The following is a 12,916-nucleotide window of genomic DNA, read 5'->3' on the forward strand; positions in this document are numbered from 1 at the left end:
TAATAAGGCCTTCCTTCCATTTCCTAAATGAGTCCATTAGCCTCAAGTGAATGCCTGGTGGAAGAGCTCCCTCTTGCAGGCCCTGCAGAACTGTGGAAGTTCGGGCAGGGCTCAGAGCTCCTCAGGGAGCTCATTCCACCAGGTGGGGGCCAGGACCGAGAAGGCTCTGGCCCTTGTTGAAGTCCGACACGCTTCATTGGGGCCAGGGATCCGCAGCCAGTTGGAGGTGGCGTTGCGTAAGACTCTTTTGGGGGTATAGGCAGGGAGACGGTCTCTCAGATACACTGGGCCCAAACCGCATATGGCCTTAAAGGTGATTACCAGAACCTTAAGCTTAATCCAGAATTCAACTGGGAGCCAGCCAAGTTGTTGGAGTGCCGGCCAGATGTCGGATCTCCATGATGTTTTAGTGAGAATCCTGGCTGGAGCATTCTGCACCAGTTGTAGTTTCCGGATCAAGGATGAGGGAAGGCCTGCGTAGAGTGAGTTGCAGAAGTCCAGCCTAGACCTGACCGTCGCATGGATCACTGTGGCTAAGTGTTCTGGGTCCAGGTAGGGCGCTAGTAGCTTGGCTTGGTGGAGGTGGTAGAATGCCAGCCGCATTACCTTTGTGACCTGGACTTCTATTGTAAGGGAAGCATCCAGGATCATGGCCAGATTCCTGGCAGAGTGCATTGGTGAGAGCTGCACACCATCCAGGGTAGGCAGACGCGCTTCCTCCCATGGTCCCTTCCTACCCAAACATAGGACCTCCATCTTTGTAGGATTGAGCTTCAGGCATCTCTGCTTGATCCATTTTGTCACTGCTTCCAGGCATCTGGCTAAGGATTCTGGGGGGGAGTCAGGGTGGTCATCCATCAGGAGGAAGAGCTGGGTGTCATCCGCATATTGGTAAATATACCTTTAAGTCTGTTAAAATCAGCTTTCCTTGTCCAGCCTATACGTACGACTACGTAAAGGTTTTCTTTTACCTACAATTGAAAATTCCAAAAGCACATAGTCACTACTACCAAGTGTACCAACTACTTTCACCTCATCTACCAGTTCTTCCCTATTGATGAGAATCAAGTCTAAAATAGCAGACCCCCTGATTCCCCTCTCTACTTCCTGGGAAATGAAGCTGTCGGCAAGACAAGTTAAGAAATTAATGGAGTTGGTATTTTTAGCAGAGTTGGTCTTCCAACAGATATCTGGGTAATTGAAGTTACTCATGACAACTGTTTTCCCCCTTTTTATGTAATTTGGTCTAGCAGTATCTCATTCAAGTCCACTGACTGGCTTGGTGGTCTATAGCAGACCCCCACAATATTACCACTCTCATTTCCTACTCCTTTTATATTTAACCAAATACACTCAACAGAACTTTCATGCTCAGGTACCTGTACTTCTTCACAAGTATAAAGATCCTTAACATATGTTGCTAAACCTCCTCTTCTTTTCTTGTCTATCCCTTTTGAATAGATTTTACCCCTTGATTCCAGTTGTGAGCATTATCCCACCAGGTTTCTGTGATTCCTATTAAGTCTTGGTAATATGTTTCCCATACTCTGCGCATTAATGTAGACAAGCTGAAAGCAAGTAATAACCCCAAGTGTCAAAGTAGGAACTTTCAGAAGTCTTATTGAAGAGACATACTAACATGTACGTAGATACATGCATTAGTGTGGAGACATTGTAATCCATCCTTTATGTGCCTCATGATTTGGTTTTTTGAACTTCTTGTAAGCTAGTAGATTCCTGCTAATGTAACATTCCTTGTAGATTTGCGATCTTCTCATTGGCCATCACACCAAGTTCTGAATTTACGTCTAGATCCCCCTTTGTGTTTAGTTTAAAGCCCTCTTCACCAGGTGTGCAAGGTTTCTCCGAAAAATACTTTTCCCACCCCTTGTGATGTGCACACCATCTCCTGATAATAGCCCCTCATATTGACATCGTAAACCATGATCCAGAAATCCATGATTTTTTTCTCTATTCCTAAGCTATGGCCACTTACAGGAAGGATTGATGAAAACACCACTTTTGCACCCAGGTCCTTTACCTTTTTCTCCAGATCCACAAAGTCTTTCTTAATATGCTCCATGCTCTGCTGGGCAGTATTATTTGTTCCTACATGGATGAGAAGGAAGTGGTAGGCTTTATGAGCCTGTAGGCTTTATGAGCCTGTCCAGCCGTTCTGTGACATCATTGATACATGCACCAGGTAGGCAACAGACCTCTCTACACATTTCGGCCTCTATGCCTCTCAGCAGGGAATCCCCAATTACAAACACCTTTGAGGGCAGAACTAAAACTCTCACCTGTGGGGAACTGTGAAGTGTTATCTGAGCTTCGTGGGGACGGTGGGGGAGAAGACCTAGAACTCTCACCTGTGTGGGCCTGTGACTTTTTTCCTAGTCTATTTTGGGGCTTGCTCTTCATGTGTTGGGGCTTACTCTCCTGTGTTGCTGAATCAACCTCTTCAGGCAGATCTTGGAACTGATTGCTGAGCAACAGTAGGTCAGACCTGCTCCTTATTCTTCTACTCCTATGTGTAACATTCTTCCATTTATTACCCTCCAGTATTAGGTGCTCCTGATTTCGTTTTGATAGATTTCCCTCCTCCTGCAGTGTATTCAATCATTTCTCTAATCCCCGGACATTCTCCTCCAGCAGAGCCATAATTTACACTTGCTGCATTTGTAAAAAGTGTCCCCCTGAGGTAAGAAGACAAACATTCCGCAGATGGTACATGTTACTGTGCAAGCTTCTTCAGTCTTTATGCCCCTTTAATTCATCTGAACTGCTCCACAAACCGTCCTACACTTCACTGAACTCTTCAGCTTGATCCTCTGGCGAAGAGCCAACAGCCAAGAGTCCTTTAGCGCTTGCTCTTGGCTCCTAACAGAGTATTCTGGTTTGATCCATACCCCAGTAGTCCTTTAGATTTTGTTAGTATTGCATGCGCCTTTGGCATATGCCTCTGGCAAGCAAGAACCTTTTATAGCACAAAGGCCTACTCAGCAGAGGGTGGAGCTAGCAGTCAGCTCCTGAGTCAGCTCCTGAGATAATCCTTCCTCCTTCTCCCAGCTCCTCCAAGTACTGTCTCCATGGCTTAAACATACTGAGGAAGACCTTAGAAATCAGCAATTGATTTCTATATGGCCAAAACTACTGCCACCAATCACCAAGAATGGAAACATATTATAAACAAGGCAAAAAATCTAGCAGCACCTCCAGCAGTGCATTGGCTGAGACTTTTCTGCTCAGGGAAGACCACCCCTGGTTCACCAACTTCAGATACCACAATCAACTGTTTATTCAACAGTTACCTAGGGAACCAGATTACCAGAGCCCCAAGCTCCACATAGAAATGTTCTCTTCATCTGGAAGAGATAGGCATGTTGTATAAAAGCAGAGACATGAAAGTTCACTGCTGGGAAATAAGGGAAGTTCTGCTCCAAGAACCCTGAACACCCCTCTTTCTCCTCCCCACCTTCTAAATTAGTTAGAGTTAACTGTGATGATAAACTGTTTCATGATTTAAAAAAACTGTTGACTGTTGTATAATCATGTTGTCACCCACCCTGATCTACATAAGAAGGGCAGATTATAAAAATATTTCTTTTGTTTTGATTTAGATTTAAAGCTCTGCTGGTCTGGTTTTCCTACTAGGGTTTTGTGAAGTTTCCTTGTGCATAAGTATGACCCATTGGGAGAGTCCCTTGCAATTATTACCAAAACAGCTCACAAAAAAATTGTCGAGAAGTCTGACAGTAAGGCACATGAACATATCTAAACTATGATTTAATAAGGTGCAGTTTTAAGAAACATTAGAGAACTGTTGTGGTGTTGTGGTGAGAATGCTGGACTTGAATCTGGGATGAAGAGATCTGAAGCTGCACTTTGTCATGGAGACCCTCTGGGTGACTTTTGGCCCTTGTGTTTAGAATTATGGTCTTACTTCAAAATCTGCATGCTTGCGATATGCTGCTAAATGAGTGGCTTGACTTGGATGGCCCAGGTTAGCCTGATCTCATCAGATCTTGGAAGCAGAATAGAGAAGGATCTTCTCTGTATCTGGGTGGGAGACCACTGAGGAAGTTGACATGGTAAGTTACCTTGAAATCCCTACAGGGTCACCATAAGTCACCTACAACTTGATGGCAGTTCCCACCACCACTGGATGAAGGAGCACTAAGTTATTACCTTTGAGATCCATTTATTAGGAGTCAATCTAGAGCAGCTGTTCTCAACTTTTTTACCATTGAGAGCCCCCTGAAACATTCTTCAGGCTTCAAGAAACCCCGGAAGTGGTGCGATCATGCAGAATATGGTTGAGAAGCATAGTTGTGAACACACCCACTGAGAGACCCTCCCCTTTCCACCCCCTCCAGGCCCATCTTTGTCCACTTTGGGAGCAGGGGAACTTGTTGATATGAACACATACTGTCATGTCACCCGATAGACATTTAACAAATTTTAAAATATATATAAAGAATTAACTCCCACTCATTTGTAAAACCCTTCCAGGGCCGTCAAGAAACCCTGGGGTTTCATGAAATTCTGATTGAGAAAGCCTGATTTAGAGCTTTGAACAATGAAATTTGTCATCCAAATTTTATTCATAATGTATGTCACCAGGAAGAACTGGACAACCATAATCTCTTTAGAACTCATAGTACCATTAGTCTCCCTGCCACTTCAGCCTAGCTGGAAAACAACTGTACATTGTGATGTGAACCAATACCTGTTAAGTTCACAGCTCTTACTCTTCCCCGCCTCATTTCAGTTGAACTGTGGCCAGATATTAGCTGACCTAAAGGAAAAAGGGAATGCCTGCAGCTCCGTATGGTCTCCTGTTTGTGGCACTGATGGGAAAACATACAGAAATGAATGCCTCCTGTGCTCGGAAATTGAGTGAGTATCCTTAACATTATTTTGCTCCCTTATATTTGGGAAACAGGCTCCTGGGAGGAGACTGTCCAGGGCCCTGTCTGTCCAGGTCCACCCTGATTGGTCCTTCCCCTCCAGCTCCCACCCTCCCTCCTTGCCTGCTAGAAGCCTTGTGGCTGCCACCTCCATTTCTGCCCAGGTACGCTCCTGTTGTGAGGGAGCCGGGGAGGGGGGTTTAGAGCCTCTCTCTGGGCCACAATAGGTAAGCTGAGGAGGGGGCCCTTCCCCATTCCCTTTCCCTTCCCCATTCCCTTTCTCTTACCCTTCTGCCCTTTTCAAAGCCCATTTTTTAAAAATGGGCTTTGATGCTAGTAATCAAATAATGCATTGTAAATGTATTTTGGCAGAGGTAAGGGATATTGTGGGATATTAATTGTGTTTATATCAAATTGCCAACATACGCTGGATCATTGAGAAAGCTAGGGAGTTTCAGAAAAACATCTACTTCTGCTTAATTGACTATGCTAAAGCCTTTGATTGTGTGGAGCATAACAAATTGTGGCAAGTTCTTAAAGAGATGAGAATACCAGAGCATCTTATCTGTCTCTTGAGAAACCTATATGCAGGTCAAGAAGCAACAGTGAGAATCGGAGAGAACAGTGAGAGCATGGAATCACTGATTGGTTCAAAATTCAGAAAGGCATTCGGCAATGCTGTATACTGTCACCTTGCCTATTTAACTTGTATGCGGAGCACATCATGAGAAAGGTGGGGTTAGATGAGTCACAAATTGGGAGATTGCAGGGAGAAATATCAACAACCTCAGATATGCAGATGATACCATTCTAATGGCAGAAAGCGAAGAGGAACTAAAGAGCCTCTTGATGTTGGTTAAAGGGGAGAGTGCAAAAGTTGGCTTGAAACTCAACATCAAGAAAACAAAGATCATGGCATCCGGCTCTCTCAATTCCTGGCAAATAGATGGGGAAGAAATTGAGGTAGTGACAAGGTCACTGCAGATGGGGACTGCAGCAAAGAAATTAAAAGACGCTTGGTCCTGGGGAGGAAAGCTATGGCAAATCTAGACAGCATCCTAAAAAGCAGAGACATCACCCTGCCAGCAAAAGTGTGTGTAGTCAAGGCTATGGTCTTCCCAGTTGCAATGTCAGTTCCCTATCTACCTAGCCATCTGAAAATCCAGTCTGCAGCCCTCTAGTTTACCCATCAGAACATAATGGAGAACCTGGTCAAAAGCCTCACTGAAGTCCAGGTAAACAATATCAAATGAGTTTCCACGATCTAGTAAGCCCACCACTTGGTCAAAGAAGGAAAACAAGTTGGTCTGGCAGGACCTGCTGGGGACAAATCTGCACTTTGTTCCCTGCATCAATAAATTGTCCTTCAGAATGTTTGCAGATCAACCCCTTTAAAATCTACTCCATTATTTTCCCTCCAACTGTAGTTTCATTTACTTTTTCAGAGTAACATTTACTCTCCTCCAATCTTCTGGCACCTCTCCTGTGCTCCAAGAGGTCCTAAAGATGAAAGATGGGTTCTGCAAGCTCTCCGCTAAGTTCTTTGAGCACTCTCAGATGCACACTATCCAGACCAGGGGATTTGGACTCATTCAGTGCAGCCAGGTGTCTCTCAACAATCTCCTTGTCTATGTCAACCCACCACTCAGACACTATACTTTGCCTACTACCATCCCTAGATGTGTCCATATTCTTCTAGGAAAACACAGAGGCAAAATTGGTACTAAGCCTTTCTGCTTTCGCTCTGCCCTCTGTAAGACCATTTACGCACTGGGAACTTCACTGTCCCAGCTCCCATGCAGGAGCACAAATCGTGGGCAGATGAGGCACACCAGGCCAAATGCTTCCCCGTGTGGGTGTAGGAAGAGGGGGAAACCTGCCACAACTAAAACTCCAGCCTTCAGCTGGGCATGAAACCTCCAGTGCGTAAACAGTCTAAGAGTCTTCAACCAGTAGCTGGCCTGCTCCTCACATAACTGAAGAAGCTTTTCTTGTTATAGTGGGCTTCCCTGGCCAGTCACAGCTCACTCCCAGCTTTGGCCTCTCTGATGGCTGACCTACAGTGTCCTGTAACCTGCAGAAACTTTTCTTTAGAGGTCAGTCCTTCCCTCCATTTCTTGAACATTTCTTTTTCCTTACTTAGCTCCTCTTGACATTCTATGTTCACCCAAATAGGCTTCTTGGATCACCTACCATGTTTCCATCTTACTGGAATACTCATGGCTTAAGTATGCAATAACTTTTCTTTAGGGTTAGCCCACCCTTCACTTGCTCGTTTCCCTTCCAGCATTCTTGTCCATGAGATAGAATCATAGAATAATAGAGTTGGAAAGGACCTCAAGGATCATCTAGTCCAACCCCCTACACTATGCAGGACACCCACAACGCTATCACTCATCCAATGTAACCTGGCACCCCAATAAGCTTTCACAGAATCAGCCTCTCCACCAGTTGGCTATCCAGCCTCTGTTAAAAATTTTCCAAAGATGGAGAACCCACTACCTCCCGAGGAAGCCTGTTCCACTGAGAAAACCGCTCTGTCAGGAACTTCTTCCGGAGGTTTAGACAGAATTTCTTTTGAATTTGGAGGAGCTGGGAGGAGAACATTGACTCAGGAGCTGACTGCTAGCTTCGCCCTCTTCTGAGTAGGCCTTTGTGCTATAAAAGGGTGTTGCTTGCCAGAGGTGCGTGCCAAAGGTGCATGCAACACAAACAAAACCCAAAAGACTCTTGAGGTCTGAATTAAACCATAATACTCTGTAAGGAGCCAAGAGCTAAAGCTAAAGGACTCTTGGCTGTTGGCTTTTCTCCTGAGGATCAAGCCGAAGATTTCAGTGAAGTGTAGGACTGTTTGTGGAGCAGTTCAGATGGATAAAAGTGGCATGAAGAATGAAGAAGGTTGCGTAGTGACATGTACGAGCTGCGGAATGTTTGTCTTTTTACCTCAGGGGGACAATTTTTACAAATGCAGCAAGTGCAAATAAGTGGCTATACTGGAGGAGAAGGTCCGGGGATTAGAGAAACGATTGATTACAATGCAGCAGGATGGAAATTTATCAAAACAAAATCAGGATTTCTAAGACTCAGCATCAGTTTGGCAAGAACAAGACATGTCAGACCAACCTTATTTCTTTTTTTGAGAAAGTGTCTACCTTGCTGGATCAGGGGAATGCCGTGGACATAGTTTATCTGGATTTCAGTAAAGCTTTTGATAATTCTGTCAGGTTGATCAACAACTGGTTGACAGATCATACCCAACAGGCACTTGTTAATGGTTCAGGGCTAAACTGAATAAAATGAAGATCAATAGGGACAAATGTAAAGTTCTGCATTTAGGTAGGAAAAACCAAATACACCAATATAAGATGGAGAAGACTTGTCTTGGCAGTAGCATGTGCAAAAAGGATCTAGGAGTCTTAGTAGACCATACTTTGAACATGAGTCAGCAGTGTGACTCAGTGGCTAAAAAGGCAAATGGGAGTATTGTGTCCAGATCACAGGAAGTTATGGCACCGCTGTACTCTCCTCTGGTTCGGCCTCACTTGGAGTACTGTGTTCAGTTTTGGGCACCCCAATTGAAGAGGGATGTTGACAAACTAGAACGTGTCCAGAGGAGGGCAACAAAGATGGTGAGGGGTTTGGAGACCAACACGTATTTTAAAAGGCTGGGGGAGTTTGGTCTGTTTAGCCTAGAGAGGAGACGACTGAGAGGGGATCTGACAACCATCTTCAAGTATTTAAAAGGGTGCCATATGGAGGATGGAGCAGAATTGTTTTCTCTTGCCCCGAAGGGACAGACCAGAATAAATGGGATGAAATTAATTCAAAAGAAATTCCATCTAAACATCCGGAAGAAGTTCCTGACAGTGAGAGCGGTTTATCAGTGGAACACGCTTCCCCAGGAAATTTTGGAAATTTTTAAACAGAGGTTAGATAGCCATCTGACGGTAAGGCTGGTTCTGTGAAGGCAAAGGGGTGGCAGGTTACAGTGGATGAGTGATAGGGGTGTGAGTGTCCTGCATATTGCAGGGGATTGGACTAGATGACCCATGAGGTCCCTTCCAACTCTATTATTCTATGATTCTATGATTCTATGAAATAATTTCATCCCATTGGTTATGGTCCGTCCCTCCAGGGCAAGAGAGAAAAACTCTGCTCCATCCTCTATATGGCAGCCTTTAAAATATTTGAAGATGGTTATCAAATCCCCTCTCAGTCATCTCCTCTCCAGGCTAAATAGACAAAATTCCCCAAACTTTCTTCGTATTTCTTGGTCTCCAAATCCCTCAACATTAGGGTTGGGCACTTCAGAGCCCAAAGCAGGTGCTCTCCCGGCAAAGCAACTGCTGCGCTGAGGCACGGGGAGGGGTGCGGACGTCAGTGCATCGGTGCCAGTGCATCCGCCCACAGTTGCACTGGCACCTGCGCCTCCCCTCCCTCCCCACACCGCGGTGCTTGCTGCACCAGAAGAGCCCAGCTGCTTCAGGCGCTGAAGCCCTCAACCCTACTCACCATCTGGATGCCCAAAACTGAACACAGTACTCCAAGTGAGGCCGAACAAGAGCAGAGTACAGCGGTACCATAAGCTCCTGTGATCTGGACACGATACTCAGTTTGATACAGCCCCAAATCCTATTTGCCTTTTTAAACACCAAGTCACATTGTTGACTCATGTTCAATATATGGTTGACTAAGACTCCTAGATCAGTGGTCCCCAACCCTCGGTCCGGGGACTGGGTCCGGTCCGAGGATCAGTGGGTACCAAGCCGTGGCTCCTCCTTGTCCTCCTCCCTGGCTGCTGCCCCAGAAAAGAAAGTGGAGCAGGGGCTCAGGTGGTGGTGGCAACGTACCTCGGCAAGAATCCCCCCCCCAACCTCAGTAAAATTGTCAAACACCCATGTTGAACAAAACCTATGCTGAATCTTAGAAATTACAGCTCTCTGTTCCAGCTGCTCAAGGAACAAGTATTTGATGATTTGTTGCAAAATTTTGCCCGCTACAGATGTCAAGCTGACGGATCAATAGTTACCTGGATCCAGCTTTTCTCCTTTTCTGAAGATGGGGAGAATGTTTGCCCGCCTCCAATCAGTTGGCACCTCACCTCTTCTCCAAGAAGTGTCTCATAATTTTCTCTGAGTTTATTAGTCTACCCTATGAAAGTCTAACATGCATGTCTGACTACAATTTTCCTTATCCCCACCCCCATCTTAAAAGAAATCTAGGAGGATATGATCACTCCCGCCTAGAGTCCCCACCTCCTTCACCCCATCCACTAGCTCTTGCTTGTTGGTCAGTATTAAATCGAGTATGGCCAAATGCGCCCGAGAGTGCTCAAAGAACTTTCCAGAGAACTTGCAGAACCCTTGTCCATCATCTTCGGGACCTCTTTAAGGACTGGAGATGTCCTGGAGGACTGGAAGAGAACAAACATTATTTTCATCTTCAAAAAAGGGAGGAAGGATGACCCGGGAAACTACAGACCAGTGAGTCTGACCTCTGTTGTGGGGAAGATAATGGAGCAGATATTAAAGGGAGAGAACTGCAAACATCTGGAGGACAATTTGGTGATCCAAGGAACTCAGCATGGATTTGTCTCCAACAGGTCCTGTCAGACCAACCTGGTTTCCTTTTTTGACCAAGTAACAACTGGGGAAGGCACTGGCAAACCACCCCGTATTGAGTCTGCCATGAAAACGCTAGAGGGCGTCACCCCAAGGGTCAGACATGACCCAGTGCTTGCACAGGGGATACCTTTACCTTTTAACAGATTTGCTGGATTGTGGAAATTCGGTTGGAGTTGTTAACTGGATTTTAGTAAAGATTTTGATAAGGTTCCCCATGATGTTCTGATGGATAAATTGAAGGACTACAATCTGGATTTTCAGATAGTTAGGTGGATAGGGAATTGGTTAGAGAACCGCACTCAAAGAGTTGTTGTCAATGGTGTTTCATGAGACTGGAGGGAGGTAAGTAGCGGGGTACCTCAGGGCTCGGTGCTCGGCCCAGTACTTTTTAACATATTTATTAATGATCTAGATGAGGGGGTGGAAGGACTACTCATCAAGTTTTCAGGTGACACCAAATTGGGAGGACTGGCAAATACTCCAGATGATAGAGACAGAGTTCAACGAGATCTGAACACAATGGGAAAATGGGAAAATGAGAACAAGATGCAATTTCATAAAGATAATTGTAAAGTTCTGCATCTGGGTCAGAAAAATTAAAAACATGCCTACTGGATGGGGGATACACTTCTAGGTAACACTGTGTGTGAACGAGACCTTGGGGTACTTCTGGATTGTAAGCTAAATATGAGCAGGCAGGGTGATGCAGCGGTAAAAAAGGCAAATGCCATTTTGGGCTGTATCAACAGGGGCATCACATCAAAATCACAAGATATCATAGTCCCATTGTAAAAGGCACTGGTCAGACCACACCTGGAGTACTGTGTGCAGTTCTGGAGGCCTCACTTCAAGAAGGACGTAGATAAAATTGAAAGGGTACAGAGGAGAGCAATGAGGATGATCTGGGGCAAAGGGACCAAGCCCTATGAAGATAGATTGAGAGACTTGGGAATGTTCAGCCTGGAGAAAAGGAGTTTGAGAGGGGACATGATAGCCCTCTTTTAGTATTTGAAAGGTTGTCACTTGGAGGAGGGCAGGATGCTGTTTCCGTTAGCTGCAGAGGAAAGGACGTGCAGTAATGGGTTTAAACTACAAGTACAACGATATAGGCTAGATATAAGGGAAAAAATTTCACAGAGTAGTTCAGCAGTGGAATAGGCTGCCTAAGGAGGTGGTGAGCTCTCCCTCACTGACAGTCTTCAAGCAAAGGTTGGATACACACTTTTCTTGGATGCTTTAGGATGCTTCGGGCTGATCCTGCATTGAGCAGGAGGTTGGACTGGATGGCCTGTATGGCCCCTTCCAACTTTGTGATTCTGTGAAATCTTTCATAGATTCTTCCACCATTTGATATTGGCCAGGCTGGTCTGAAAGTTGCACAACTCTGGATATTTAGCAGATTTTTTCCCCAGCACACATAAGTGAAATAGTTTCTGGGAAATGTAACAATGTAACAAAGTATCTTATGACAGCCCAAAGACTTACTATAGCACATTTATTTGTAAGGCAGAACCAATTCCATCAATTGTGGGGCATACATCAGCAAATGAAATAGGGTCTATCTCACAAAAGCTTAAAATACAGTCTTTAAGGCACTAGAAGACTCTTTGGAATATTGCCGATTAACATGATTAACAGCAGATTAACAAGACTGCTTCCCTGATTTAATATCCAGTGGTCATGTGAAAACAACTTCTCTTAATACTTCAGCAGCATTTGCCTACTTGCGAAATGTAGAGTAGTTCAGTAGTGTTGGACATTGAGGAATGGAAAACTCATAAACCCAGGCTCAGAACCAGAGCTGGAAATTCTGAGTATGAAAAGTATCATATATTAGCTTACCAAATTTGGGACTGAAAGAGCACCTTCAGTCCTTCCCCATTGTATCTGAAGACAACAGAGCAGCATCCCACTTTGGATGGTCAGTTTCTGAAACCATCAAGTGCATATCCATGCTTAGTTAGACAGTGTGTCATCAAGTATATATGTTGTTCTGAATATGTTATAAGCATTCCATAACTTGGCATGGACTTTCCTCATTTTATTGAGTAACTGTAGTCTATAAGGGTAAATCACTAAACACTCCTTCTGCTATCTACAGAGGAACTGAAGGTGTCCTTGCACTAAAACATGAAGGTGTATGTCCTGAAGATATTCATGGAATGGTAAGACAATATTTCTTCCTCAGTGTCAGGAATTTATGCAGCTTGATCCAAAGCATATTTATTAGAGGCAGGAATAAGTCTCATTTAATTCATTTGGGCTTACTCTCAAGTAAGTGTGCATATAAGTTCAATATTCATTGCTTGCTTTTGACCAGTAAATATTACTGTTCTTTGCTCATATCATTATAGTATAACAGAGCATCAGAATTACTCATGA

The 12,916-nt window shown here is 44.6% G+C and overlaps 1 long non-coding RNA gene across 1 annotated transcript; it reads left to right on the forward strand.

Annotated features, from left to right (window-relative positions):
* The first annotated feature begins 2,243 nt into the window (after positions 1-2,243).
* LOC143831142 (uncharacterized) lies at positions 2,244-12,702 on the forward strand. The gene is made up of 3 exons (XR_013228748.1): positions 2,244-2,499; positions 4,772-4,899; positions 12,636-12,702. It is a non-coding gene; the product is annotated as an uncharacterized LOC143831142 (long non-coding RNA).
* Positions 12,703-12,916: the final 214 nt, after the last annotated feature.

The sequence above is a fragment of the Paroedura picta genome, chromosome 3 (assembly GCF_049243985.1).
Source record: "Paroedura picta isolate Pp20150507F chromosome 3, Ppicta_v3.0, whole genome shotgun sequence".
Classification (NCBI taxonomy): domain Eukaryota; kingdom Metazoa; phylum Chordata; class Lepidosauria; order Squamata; family Gekkonidae; genus Paroedura; species Paroedura picta.